The 13791-nt window shown below is 38.0% G+C and overlaps 1 long non-coding RNA gene across 1 annotated transcript in view; it reads left to right on the top strand.

Annotated features, from left to right (window-relative positions):
* The first annotated feature begins 1023 nt into the window (after nucleotides 1-1023).
* The window catches only part of LOC124776528, a 44776-nt gene continuing 32008 nt past the window's right edge, over nucleotides 1024-13791 (top strand). Inside the window, exon 1 of the long non-coding RNA XR_007015631.1 lies at nucleotides 1024-1350. This is a non-coding gene — a long non-coding RNA (uncharacterized LOC124776528). The remainder of the gene's footprint in view (nucleotides 1351-13791) is intronic.

The following is a 13791-nucleotide window of genomic DNA, read 5'->3' as shown; positions in this document are numbered from 1 at the left end:
CAGACTGACCATGTCAAGAATATATAAACTTTTCAAAGGGAGTACAGCGAAAAATTTGTGCTTCAGCTGTGTCAAAATTTCAGATGAATTTACTTTTTCCAATTCAGGCCTGTGCTGATGCACAAAACATTCATTTTACTTGTAAAATGGCTGTACGGCATTTTTAAATGCGGTATGTTGTTTTAACAGTGAAAGGGGACTAGTGACTTTGTTTTATATGAGTGTCAGGTCCGGCCAGGGTATTTGTGTTGTATGTTGTGGGAAAGTGAAATCTCTAATGCCATTTCTTATTTCGTTCGTGTGTATATTTCCTGGCTGTGTGAGTTGTGCCCACCATGTGTTTGCGCTCAGTTAATTAGATTCATAGTTTTGAGATTATTATTTTTTACCTACTGAAATTGTTAATCATTGTCGTGTTAGTGACTACGAAGAGAGCATTTAACTGCGGGTATCGTACTTTTTTTTAGGGGACAAATCGAGATTAATAATTTTTCATCTTTTTTTTTTTTCAAAGGAAAGAGTTTCGTTTTCGTTTTCTCAAGCCTCGTTGGTGTCGTTAGGAGACGAGGCGGTTTTGTTTTGGTGATCAGCTGATCGCGCCGCTGTCCTCACCTGCGGCGACGAAACAGAACTCGAGGGCCTGGTGGGCCGCGTCAGCCCAGGCGGCCTCCATTTCGAAGCCTGGCGGTGCCTTGCAGAGCAGAAGAAGGAGAAGAAGTAGGAGCTACGCGGTAGTCGTTGGAAGGCTAGGGCCGGGCACGCACCGTATACGCAACTACCTGCAGGCTGAGCGCGCGCGCCGCCCGGCCGGGCCGTGGGAATGTTGGCATTGTCGGCGAGGCTCCGCCCCCAGCGCGCGAGGCCACGCCCCGCGGGCCGGCCGTGGGCGGGGCGAGGCGGGCTCGCCCGGTCGCTCCTCAAGACGCCGGCCTCTCGGGTATCGCGGAGGGGGGCCGCTTCTTCTTGAGGCGGCCGCGGCTGAAAACACCTTAGCCTTCTCTTCTCCAGTAGCCTGCCGGGGGCCCTTGTGAGACGTTGGCAGAGTGCGTGTCTTTTATCGGGCTCGGCGCAGCGCCGCGCCACCGCCGCGACGTCCATTTTTAATGACGCGACGTGACAGGCGGGTCGGCGCACAGAAAAATACAAGGCCCACGCCTTGTCCGCCCCGTCAAGGACGCTGCCAACGGCAGCCGATGGCCCGATACGCGGCGTTTTATTTCACTCACCATTCGCCGCTGCTCTCATCGTTTATTTTCTCAATCGTTCAATGTTTGTCGACATTGGAGTATCGTAAACGAGCAACAGCTCTTATATCAGTAACGGAAGAATGACGCCACTGCATCACATTAGGTATATGATTAGCAATCTTTCTCGTATTTATTTAACAAAATAATTCTATCCACTTCTATTGAACTTTGTTTCTAATTACGCGTAGTTTTTACCCAATAGCAAAATTTATCACACATCAATAAGAAATTAGTTTATTTACAAGAAAAACGCGCTTACAAACTGCGAAATTCAACAATTCATCATAATCAGTTCGTTTCTGTTTCTGTGTCTTCTAGTTTCATAGAATACTGAAATTGGAAACCATTAACGTTCACTTTAATAATAAACTGATCTGAAACTAATTGGTGGCGTGTGGCTGTTCTAGGTTAAACAACTTTGTATACGGAAATAAAGTTTACATTTTCTTAAAAAATCTGAGAAAATTTATTCACACATATAACTCAGTAGTTCAATGTTCGTCAAAATCGGAGCATCGCAACCGAGCAGTAGCTCTTATATTAGTACTGAAAGAATAACGCTATGTGTATTACGTTCTGTATATGGTTAGTAAACTTCCTCGCATGTATTAAATAAAATAATGTCAGTTTCCATCGAACTTTATTTTTAGTTGCACAGTGACAACGAAATTGCAGAATGTCGCCACAAATGAGTAAAGCCAACTTTATTTAAAAGAAAAATAGCCATCGATTGAAAGAAAAATTCATCTCCTCATCTTAAGCTGGTTTCTGGTTCCTCGAATTATTGCTTCACTAGTTTTTGAAATTTGAAACCAATAACAATCACTTTAAAAATAAACTAATTTGAAGCTAATTGACGGGCAATTGTTGTTTTGCATAAGAAGGAGTAATGTTTAATATAACATTTTGTTAATAAAATGTGAGAAAGATTCATTTCAAGTCCATGACATAATGCAGATACCAATTTATGAAAAGATCCGTTTACCTGTTTTGAAATTTCGTATTACATCCTCTGCGATTTCGAGCTTTTGAAATAATTGCCTCTAGTTTGCTTATATTCTAGACGGGTAACGACATTTCTTTAATAAACTACGGCAGTTAAAAACATTGTTTCAATAACAAGCATGGATCTCAGGAAACATAGTTTGGTAAAATAACATTATTACTTGGTTTTCCCTTCACCTTTCTCATTCCTGAGGTTTTATCGACGCCATTGAGACATCGGATGAAATGCTAGCATCTGTATCTATGTATTATTAATTACTTCTTATGAGGTTAAATCCGAAAAGAATTGCGAGAGAGCGAGTTGCACAGCTTCTATCACACCCATTTTATGCTCCAGGCGTATAACCGTCCGTCAGTCAGCAAAGAAAAATGTCCTGTGTTTGTATTGAAAGGCGACGCAATGGTAATGGAGAAGGTGGTGTTCCAGTCCCTGACCAAGGCGCTTTTCTTTCTTGCACAGAGTAGTGTCATGATGTCATTGCTTTAAAACTATATTATAAAATGGTTGACTGCATTTTGTGCTTGGTGTTTTACAGATAATATTATTAGCAATAAACTGGAAGTTTCATGTTGTAAACACCTCGCTGCAATCTGCTTTGTTTTGTTTATAGTTTTCGTCGCTTCTACGCGAACGGAACGGTTTCATACGTATACAGTTGAAAGATGTAAATTGCGTTTGCGCAAAAAATATTACAGAATGTGTGATATTGAATGTGAGTGTATAAGTAGAAAAGTTGTACAAGTGACACCACTAGAATAAAGCATTCACGGAGAGGATGCGATTAATAAACTTTCACGTTTATTTTCTATACAACCAACAAACTCTGGAATCGTTAACAACAAGCGGTGGCTTTTCGCTCGGCATTAGTTTCTACTTTTTCGTTCATTTTCTGAACTGTTCATAGTTTTTCGATATTCACTTATCGTAATCTGATCTCATGTAGATAAATTTTTACCTCTTCTGTAGTCATATTTATTTGATAATAAGTCTTCGTTTCTTGTAATGCCTGTAATTATTTCTTCTGTTTATCGTAAAAGAGGCATCGGTGGAAGTAAAGGCCAAATTTTTGGTTAGTGTGTTCCTGATATAACAGTGCTATTTTCAGCACTCATTTTTTGCATCTAGTGAATGAATGATTGCTTCCGAACTAATATGGTAGAATATTTTGCACTGCAGGAGGAATATCTTCAGATAGTCCGATTCCTACAATGGGCGCCATGTCTTTCATACCTATGTTTCTATTTCTGTTTATCAGTTACAACCTACTTTATACCAGAGCCCAACTTGCTCTGTGAAATTTTTATTTTTAATAAAACTAAACGAATACGAGATCTTTTGTTAGCAAGATATTAAAATGCACTGTGCTTTATGGACTGCATATATTATAGAAAAAGTAATGTAAACGTTCATTTATAACGGTATTTGTCTTTCGAATATAATTTTATTTAATATGAATACACAGTTTTTTCTGTGATTGTCGTTACTGTAACGCTTATTTAATGGATTGTTCACATTTACCTATTATTCAGACAAAACAATGAGAGAAGCAATAAATGTGGGAACTCCATTTCTTATAGATATAACTTTGTTTTACTGGGTGACTTTTTCTGACCTATCAGTCTGATCACAAGGAACAATAGTTTATCTATTTATCCCATTACTTTTGCGGATAAAGGTTAGGAGTACTATTTCCGTAAGATTTCTTTATTTATTGTCATGGGTAGAGTAACAGGCAAATTTGAAAAAAAAAAAGGAGTTCCATTTTCATGCATCGCTTAAGAAACACTGCCTTCTTAGAGGCTGTTGTATGACCTTAAACAAAATTCTAAAATTTTTAGTTGTGGGTGCTGAAGATTAATATAAAATAAAATCGTACAGTTATTTTAGTTGACGATTTTATTGTTTAATCGCGGCCCACGTAACTTTGTGAGCTTACAGAATAATTTCTTTGGGATTCAGCCACTACGGAAGAAGAAAACGAACAATAATTTTTTTTTTTTTTTTTTTTTTTTTTTGCAGTTTTAGCGCAAGCGATCACAATAAAATATTTTTCTACAGGATGCCATGGAGATTTAGAAACTCCATATTAAGTATTTTGAGAAACGAGAAGTAATTACACTGCAACAGTCTAAAATATATGGAGCGTAAGTTCTAAGATGCCGCAGTATGCAGTAATCAACGAAGATATGCGGTCGAGATTGACAGACAAGTCTAGGTGTACGTTGCAGTATCGTTACTTCAATCGGAAGCGACAGCCGAACTTTTCTCTAAAATCTCCACCGCAGGCGCGAACGAAGAGATTAGATTCGTATACTGTGGCGAGTACACCCGAAAAATAACAAGTGAATGCCACCAGTGGTGAGAACTCACATTTCAGCTAGTTTTCAAACTGCGGGACGCTTCATCAGACGGGTTACTGAATTTTTGTACTGCTCTTTGTTTGTAGTCCAGCTCCTGCACACGTAGGCTTGTTCAGATAATGTTGTAACCCGCGTAGACGTGCGTCTGTAATCGATGCTCTTCAGTTTTCTTTTCATGTCCTTTTTCCTAATTTCATCCATTAATCTTTTTTGAAAGAAAGAGCGGAAAATAACGGTATGTCAACTGCATGCAAAGTAAGTAGCCGAACTGTGCGTTCTTACCAGAGATATTCTACAGTCACGGTCGAAAAATAGTCAAAATGGCTTCATAGTCTACCTAGCTGCTTATCTTCCTTTTTCGTAGCCACACGCTTCGTTCTTCCTTAAATAGATCATTATTCAGGAAGATAATCAGAAACGGAATCTTTACACGAAAAAAGTTCTCCTGATTTATTCTCTTGTTTTGTTACAAAAACTTCAACTTGATACCATTACCAGGAAATTTTATTGTAAATATTCGCTGTTATAACCCGTTCCAAGTTTCTGTGTTCTTGCATTAATTTTCTTGGACTATTTTCATAAAAATAATTATATCTTTATAATAAAGTGAGTGTCCTGCAGTAACAGTTATTGCTTTTCATGCTAAAAGGTTACATCGTTACGTGTACTGTTAATATCGGAAGCGTTTTTCAAATAAAATTTCGTATGTAGTTAGGCATTTCGTTCTGGAAGTTGTAAGCAGCATGTAAGGTAAGGGCTCTGAAGCTGATGAATATTAATTTAAGTCCGTTTCAAGCTGGAGTGCAAAATATTTCGTGGTGGTGGTGTTTTCACGTTTCTCATTTAGAAAGGATCATCACTTACTGTAAGCAGATATTATGATGCATTTCATGTCAGAAGTAGTTCTTTCCTATATGTGCAAAACAGTTAAGTTCCTGTATACGCGTATTATGAAAGAGTTATGTACACTGATTTTTTTCTTTGCTTGTTATAACGTCGCTTAGTGTACCTTTTCAGGCGAACATCGATGCGAAGTAACTCGTCGATTGCAGTTTTGTTTGTCGTGTGCTAGTTTCTCAGGGTGTCATCAATGGCTCTCAAGTTTCTGGCTATATGTTCATTGCTCCAAGTAAACTGCATGTTTACTATTCTTTCCAGAGCCATTCTCGTTTTCGCGCAAATCGTTTCGTTTGTCGCTTGTCAATTGTTTCGCTTCACGTATGTGCTTGTCTCTACTTCCGCGCGCTACCAATTTTCGTGTCTGACGTTTAAATGTTTCCTTGTTGTTTGAGTGTGTCTTTGCTGTCGCTTCCGCCGAAAAGCTTCTCGTGAATTATGTGACTACTTGGAAGTGCATTTTTATGCTTTTGTAAGTAGCCTGCTGTTTTCGTAATATTGCACTGTTATATCATCTTGGAGCTAACGTAAATGTCACTGTATACTAACTGACTTCACAGTAACTGAAACGTTGTTTGAATATAACCTTAAGGCTGTATTTGGGTATAATTCACAGAATTTTACTTTCCATGTGGTACATGTTACTGGCGGGACAATCTAACTCAGCGCATACAACAATTTATAGGCAGAAACAATCAGTTGTGCATAGCGCCTGAAAGAGAGGAAAGCGATTAACTAGAGGAAAACATTTACTACAATTAGCCAAACAATTGACGACAAGTTGGCTGTGAGGCATGCAGGCCGACTCATGTTGCGTTTGTCGCCACGCCAATGTCAATAGTGAACTTGTTATATTGAATCAGCATATCCCATAAAATTTTGAAGATTTCTGTTGCACACTTGAAACATTGTTTTTAGCCTAAATCAGTTTACAATTGTAATAAACTTCATCAACATTCAGAGATGCCTTAAAAATATATTACTGATTTTCCGTTACCATTGAAAGCTAAAACCTGCATATTCTGGATACTTTTCATGGAAAATTAATTTTTCTACAATGGAAAACGTTTAAGACTGGAATTTCGAACTAAATACTGCCTAGACATTCCACTTTATGAATAGCTCCCTAAGGAAGTTGTGCGTTCTATCTGAAGATAATATTAAAACACAAGAACAATGGCGTATTAAACTTTGGTTCAAAAGGGTGCTGAATTTCAGACAGTATGATTTCCAAATTTTGGTTACTTACTTATTGTGCTTAAAATTAGCGATTGAGGTCTCTGCATTTCCTTATGGAAAGGTCTGATTTTAGACCAAGCGAAAGCCGTGTCGTGGCATGTGATTTATATAAATGCCTATAATGTTTAGACAGTATTACAGAACGGAAAAGAAACATCGCAGTTCAAACAGAATGTAATATAATGAGAGTTTTAAGTCTTCCATTGTTGTAGTTTTCCCTTTCATTTATTTTGCTTCATTGAATAGCTCACTTTTATAGCTTTTTCAACTGTTCCCCTCAACTCCTATATTCCAAAGGTTCGTAAGCGTACCTCATAATTCGCTGCAAGTCATGGGTCCAAACACTAGGAGACATGTAAGAGAAGTGAATAATGCCATAACATACTCTCTTCAGGTTTCCGGTATCATGCATTACAAATATTCTGTATTTCATCAACAGCAAGGTTTGACCTACATCAGATATGCAGATATAGATAAAAACAGTACGATATTCAGTCATAGTATATGTTTTCTGATACATGAATAACTGTCGTTATTAAAGTTTCGTTGATACTGAACTTGTTTATCAAACTACTTCGGTTACTATGTTATACAATGGAAGTTTCTCTCGTTGCTGGGCTTTTCCCACAAGCACAATGCCTAAAATAACATGCCGTTACCACACTGAAAGCGTTCACTAATCTGGTGCATCTTACAGCATATCTTTGACCAAGTTGACGCATATTAACATTTGGTTATATTTATAAGAGGTTTATGCCTTGTATTGTCACAAAAATTCCCAAAATCTTATCATGAATAAAATGAGAGGTAACGTTTTAAAAGAACGTGATAGTTGTCCAGAAGATAAGTAGCACTGACTAAATACAAAGCGAAAATTTTAACATTTGTTCAGTGGGAATAAATGGAAGTTTGTTATAGTAGTATGGTGAAGATACACATTTACTAAAACGACAATGCAAAAATTATGTCAAGCAGTGCGCTCTCATCTGATAAGTACTTAAAAATTATTTTTCAAGGTGTCAGTCCATCAGGTTAACGCGAATTGGATACGAAGAATTTTATTCTGTAGTATTCATTCGGCATGCAGCTCAACAAAGCTAACAGTTTTTGTTTCCGTGCAATGAAAACGGAATCTAAAACCAATTTTAAACGAAAACTTATTTATGAGCTGTACATATGCATTTACGCGTCTAAAGCAGGGCGATAAATAATCATAGATAGGGCCTACTTCTGCTTAGTCTCCAAAAGAATTATTGGGAAAGCAGGAATACCACTTCAGACAAAAAGTTCATAATCTAATTTTGTCCATTATAAATCTTTTTTGTGAAAGCCTGTTACTGTGAAAAATCGTGGAAAAATGTTACAGCTGAAACAATTTAAAAAATCTTCAGAGAAGTACGGATTCCATTCATAGAACACTCACTGCAATAACAGAAATTCCTACTAAGCGTCACTTTCAGTTTTCACAGACGCACTTGCACACACTGACTTATCACGTCCTGTTTGCGAGGGGACAGTCAGAGTCTCTTGTCTTTTTACAAAGCACCAAGGCTGAATCCTTTCAGTGATCTACAGTGCTCTGGCTCAGGATAACTCCAATTTTCCGCACGTGCAATTGAGCTACGATTAACATCCAGTCTGCAATTCATTCACTCATCACATTCATATTTCACATTCACTCTAACAATGTAATTGAAAACAGTCTGCTAAAACATATTAAATGAAAACTGTGCATACTGTACAGTAAAAAAACTGAAATTCATAATACTGAACGCTCAGTTCAGTGTTTTAATGCGGGATCTGATTTCTAGAACAATGGAAGTGCAAGAGAACCAAATATTCAGTTCACAGTGTAATTATACACATAGAACTCTGTTGTAATGTGTTGCAGACGATTACAAAAAAATACAGTTTACTGATTAAAATGGCCAGAACTATCTAGATGACAACAATAATAATCTCACATCTCTATCATAAACATTGTCTATTCTTAATGGCAGAAAACAAATGCACCTCTATGCGTATTCAAATATTTTACCATCCACTCATATTTTATACGTTTCCATGTCACAGATGTTATTTAAACCTATCAATTTTTTTGGAGTTAGGATAACTCAGTCTATAGGTGTTTCTTTATTCCAGTCACATGATTTTTCTTTATTCCTGACTCTAAGTCAATGTCAAACCTGATCTTTTTTTCCCTTTACATTCTGCCTGTACTTCCTTGCCTGCATTTCTTGAACCACTCTTTTCTATTTCCTGTTGTGTAATAATTTCTCACGCTAAATTTGAATTTCTTGGCCTTACACGTCTGCTGTCCTAGACAGGCAAATTCTTTTCAGCCCCTGTGACTGTAGGGACAGCTATCTTTGTAAGTCTAATTATTCCCTAATGTGATGTCGTATCCTTCTTGTATCTTCTTAGTCATTTCATCTAACTATCCCCCAGTCTCAGATAGTTTTCATTAGTAATCTCATCTTATGACATTGTCTTCCTTTCATAGTTAAAAATTGAATTTCCCTCATTTTTGCTTCTAATTTATTCGTTGTCAACAAAAAATCAACTGCATCATCAGTGATTACATCATTTTTGCTGTCAGTACTCACTCTAGCGTTAACAGCTTCCTCACAACTCACTTCAGCGTTAGTACCAATTAAATCTTCACCATTAACAGCAAATCAGCAATAACATAAGAAATGTCTTGTACCTGTGAAACCGCAGAATTCTGAACAGGATCAATACTCACTTTTATCGCTCCTGCATTCAGACTCTCACACTATTATAGATTACTGGATTGCTGCCAATATCCATAATATGGAATATGTAGTTCCTAGCCTGAGATATCTTCTGTAAATCTCACTACTAACCAAGCAACTCAGCCTATACAGTCCTAAGAATTATAGTGCATGACTTTGCTAATTTTCGACATTAGTAACACCGTTTAATAACATATTTTCATTGACTAGATGCTGCTCGTAAGGTTGGCTCCTTGATCGCTAATACACTACTTGATATCAGCTATTTGTCCTCTCACCTTCACCGGAGCATCCGCTGTTAAATTTACGTAAGTCATTTTCAATTCATACTTTTCATTGGGCCCCACACTGAGGCATTATTTCATTGATTCATATGTTCACACATGAGAATGCCTGAAGAAATGGAGCAAAGAAAGATTCAAGCAAAATCTCAGATATCTGCAAGAGAGAAAACTGTTTGCCACATAGACACCGCTGCCTTCTTTCAGCTTTACGATGTAACACCGATGTCATCGGGATGCGCGGCTGTTCGCCACTGTATCACCGATTGTGCACTTGATAACAGCACTTACTTGCAATATCTGAAATTAAGAACTCGTCGCAAAATTGGGCATTTTACGTTACTTTAATTCTCGGAAAACAAAAATTCATGTAAGTAGCGTATGCTGTGAAATTATTCTCACACACTGCAGGCCTACAGAATTGTTGAGATCGTTGTTATACAGGGTGTACATAAAGTCTTGGAATTGTTTCAATTATTTATTGCACAAGAACCAAACATTGTGCAGATATCATACATATCTCATTTTGAGGAGAAACCATGGAAGATTTTTTTTCATGTATACCGCCATAGCGTAGTTTGGTAATTTGTCGATAGTCAGAGCTATTCCCTAACACTAGCTTTCTGTGTGTTGGTGTTCGACAAAAACCAGTCGTAACGAATTTGTTGTGCCAGTGGTAAATGGCCTTCCCTGTTGGTGGCTTCTTACCGTACTTGGTTCTACACATCCGTTGAACAGCTGTGGCACACTTGTTTTTGTCGAACTCCAACACAAAGAAAGCTCGTTCCGCACCTGAACTCGCCATATTTGCGACTATCGCTGACTCGGCAAATTACCAAACTACGCTATGGTGGTATACATGGAGAAAAAAGGCTTTCAGGGTTTCTCTCCAAAATGACATATGTAAGATATCTGTACAATGTTGTTTCTTGCGCAATAAATAATTGAAAGTGCTCCCGAACTTTATGTACACCCTGTATATGCCTTTTCTTACGTAAATATTAACAGTTTTTATTTTGTCACAAATAGATTTTCAGTTACTTAGGTTATCAACAGCTGACACAAACAGTCACTGCTGCAGAGGAAATATGCGTAGAGTCGTCAGAGGTACAATGTAACAGCAGAAGTTACATTTCCAGGTACAAAGTTGATCCGAAATTGATCTTGCAGTTATTTTTCTGTGTTTTGTCATATGATACAGCTAAAGCACTTTGCTGCGAGAAGCTAATTTAACAAAGGAAAAAATAAAACTGTGCTCATATCTTTAAAACTTAAGATCGGAATGTGATTACTTTCACTTTGAAAATGTTTGCTGTGTCATGTTCCTGCTTGTGTTACGTGTAGCAGCAGCAGTAAAAAAAAAAAAAAAAAAAAAAAAAAAAAAAAAAAAAAAAAAAGATACCTGTGGTGTGTACTGTTTAGTTACTGAGACACATTTCAAAATTTATGCCCTACACTCAAGCACACTTGCGGTATTTTTTGATTAAAGAGAGGGGGTGTAAGGGGTCAAATTCAGAGAAGTAATTTGGAAAAATACCAATGCTTAATCAGTAAATCATCGTGATGACAGCACACAGGTAAATTCCAAGTGGCAATCTTAGGTTGTATTTTCAGCTCTTGAAAGCCATTCTTCTGGAAACACTGAAAGTGCACAGTGATTGCTCACAAATGTTTTCATACAACAGTGTATTATACATCGAGGGTAACCCCAGGCTAAATGTGTCCGCAATGAAAAGAGAAACATCTCGTTTTTCTTCGACTCTGGAACTCGTAGTTACCTTCGATCTCACTTCCTGCCGATGTTTTTCCCACATTGTCCTTTATTTGTTATATACGGTGTTTCATAATTACAGTTTCAGGTTTCTAGGGGTCTTGCGAGACAGTCTTGATAAGGAATCTATATCCGAAAATGTACTGTTTGGATGTAAAACAAGTTTGCAAATCGGATCATTTTTAAATTTCCCGCTTCACGGTACGCACACAGCGCAGACAATTAGCCTTCACTAGCTGCTCCACGTGGTGACCCAGCTGCTAGTTGCACGAGGTGTGTCCGGAAAGCATGCTTTGATGTATACCGTTCACAAACCCTGGTCCGTCTCCGTAGGGCACCACAGGCAACAAGCATAGCTGCGAACGTACGTTTCTCGCAACCGTTTTGTATATGATATATGATGGACTGAGGCGACGCGGAAAACGGTGTCGATACGTACGTTGTCCAACTCTACCATTAGAAACATACCGCGAAGCGGGAGATTTGAAACTGATCCGATCTTCAAACTTACTTTATATCCAAACGGTACGTTTCCGAACTTGGGTTTCTTACCAAAACTTTAGCTACAAAGTCCCCTCTACAGCCCGTGACATTCTTTAATAGGAAATGTGCAACAACCTCTGTATGACCTTATAGCTACTTAATATATTAATTTGTTAGTCAGCGATGTGTTTAAGCAGTGTCATTATATCTTAGGGGAGAGAACTACCAATGCTTTGTGTATATATTGTACAGATATAGCTACGTCATACTTTGAGTCTAGAAAATATTTACCAGTTCATTAGCTGATGGAACCGTAATTTGGTGGATGTTGTGACGTTTATTTATGTTTATTATGGTCCATCGCCTAAGTAAATAATATGGCCTACAGGCAATTTTATGCAAGTTGCACAGAATTCGCATAAATTTTACAACTAGGTCACAGCCTTAGTGTTATTAGTGCAAGTGATCATTCTACTTAATGACTGTTAAAAATATTTGTTGCGACTACAGTTTCGACATTTTATCACTGTCATGTAATGTGGGATTTAAAAGCCGACTCTACAGCGTTAAGTTCTAACATGCTGCAATATAGTTCCCAGCAACCTGAACCCAAATAATGGTGGTATAACCACACTGGCTCTTCCACACACCATGTGGCAAGCAGAACAGTAACAGTAATCATGTTGTTTTTCGGTTATGTTGTGGGTGTACTTTCGTTTTTATGCAGGCTGGTTGGTGTTGTTCTGTTTGTCAAATGGCTCGTGCTCAAATGGTGTTTGGAAGAATGGATGTCCTTACACCACCATACGTATTTGGATTCAGGTGGCTAGAAACTATGTTCCAGCACATCACGTTTCACAGTGTTTGACAACGATTAAATGTAGAAACTGTAATCGCAATAAATATTTTTCACTGCTATATGTGGAGTGACTACGTTCAGGTAAACATGATTTTAATGTCGTTTCAAAAAAAATCCGTTGTATTATTCTGATCTGATTCCTTGCTGGCGGATGAGCGCTCCGTCAGTGCGTGGTGATCAGCAATTCCTTATTCAGAGAAGCCTATGACACTTAACTTATATTAATACTGCTATTATTGTTACCATTATAACTACCCTCGATATAATATTAGAAAAAGGAAAAAATGTGGTATCTGCAATAAACAATCTAATAACTAAAAATGTGACACAGAGAGGAAAAAAAGGATAAGTACGAAAGTTACTGCGATTACTAAAATACGCACGGAAGGCGACAATTAACAGAACGGTTTTTAAATACTCTTAATTAGTCTCAGGGACTAGGGTTCTCTACGTCCCGTTTTCTCCTTGCTCTAGCCTCAAGTACGTCGTGATTCCGAAAATAAAACGGTGTACAGGAGTGTTTTCTGCCTCAGCAGAGTTTAGGTACTGTTAATCCACTCTTCATCTGAAATTCGACTTCGAACTCGAAAAAAATCAACTCGGCTTCGGAACCAGACACAGGCTGATCATATCCTTGACTTATTTCCCGTATCCCTTGCTCAGAGTAGCCCTAGCACCTTATATCCGCAACTATTTATTTGGTGTGTATTATAGCCTCTCCACACAGTTTTTACCCTCTACAACGTCGTCTAGTATGAAGGAAGTTATTCTCTGGCGCCTTAGCCCATGTGATGTTATCCTGCCCTTTTTCTCCGCATCTCCTTTTCTTCGCCGATTCTTCCTTCTGAAAGACTGGGGACACTTTAGCTAGTTTGAGTCATTTCAGATCCGT

The sequence above is a fragment of the Schistocerca piceifrons genome, chromosome 2 (genome assembly GCF_021461385.2).
Source record: "Schistocerca piceifrons isolate TAMUIC-IGC-003096 chromosome 2, iqSchPice1.1, whole genome shotgun sequence".
NCBI classification, from domain to species: domain Eukaryota; kingdom Metazoa; phylum Arthropoda; class Insecta; order Orthoptera; family Acrididae; genus Schistocerca; species Schistocerca piceifrons.
Note: the sequence above shows the minus strand (reverse complement) of the source record. Positions and strands in the feature narration are given on the sequence as shown.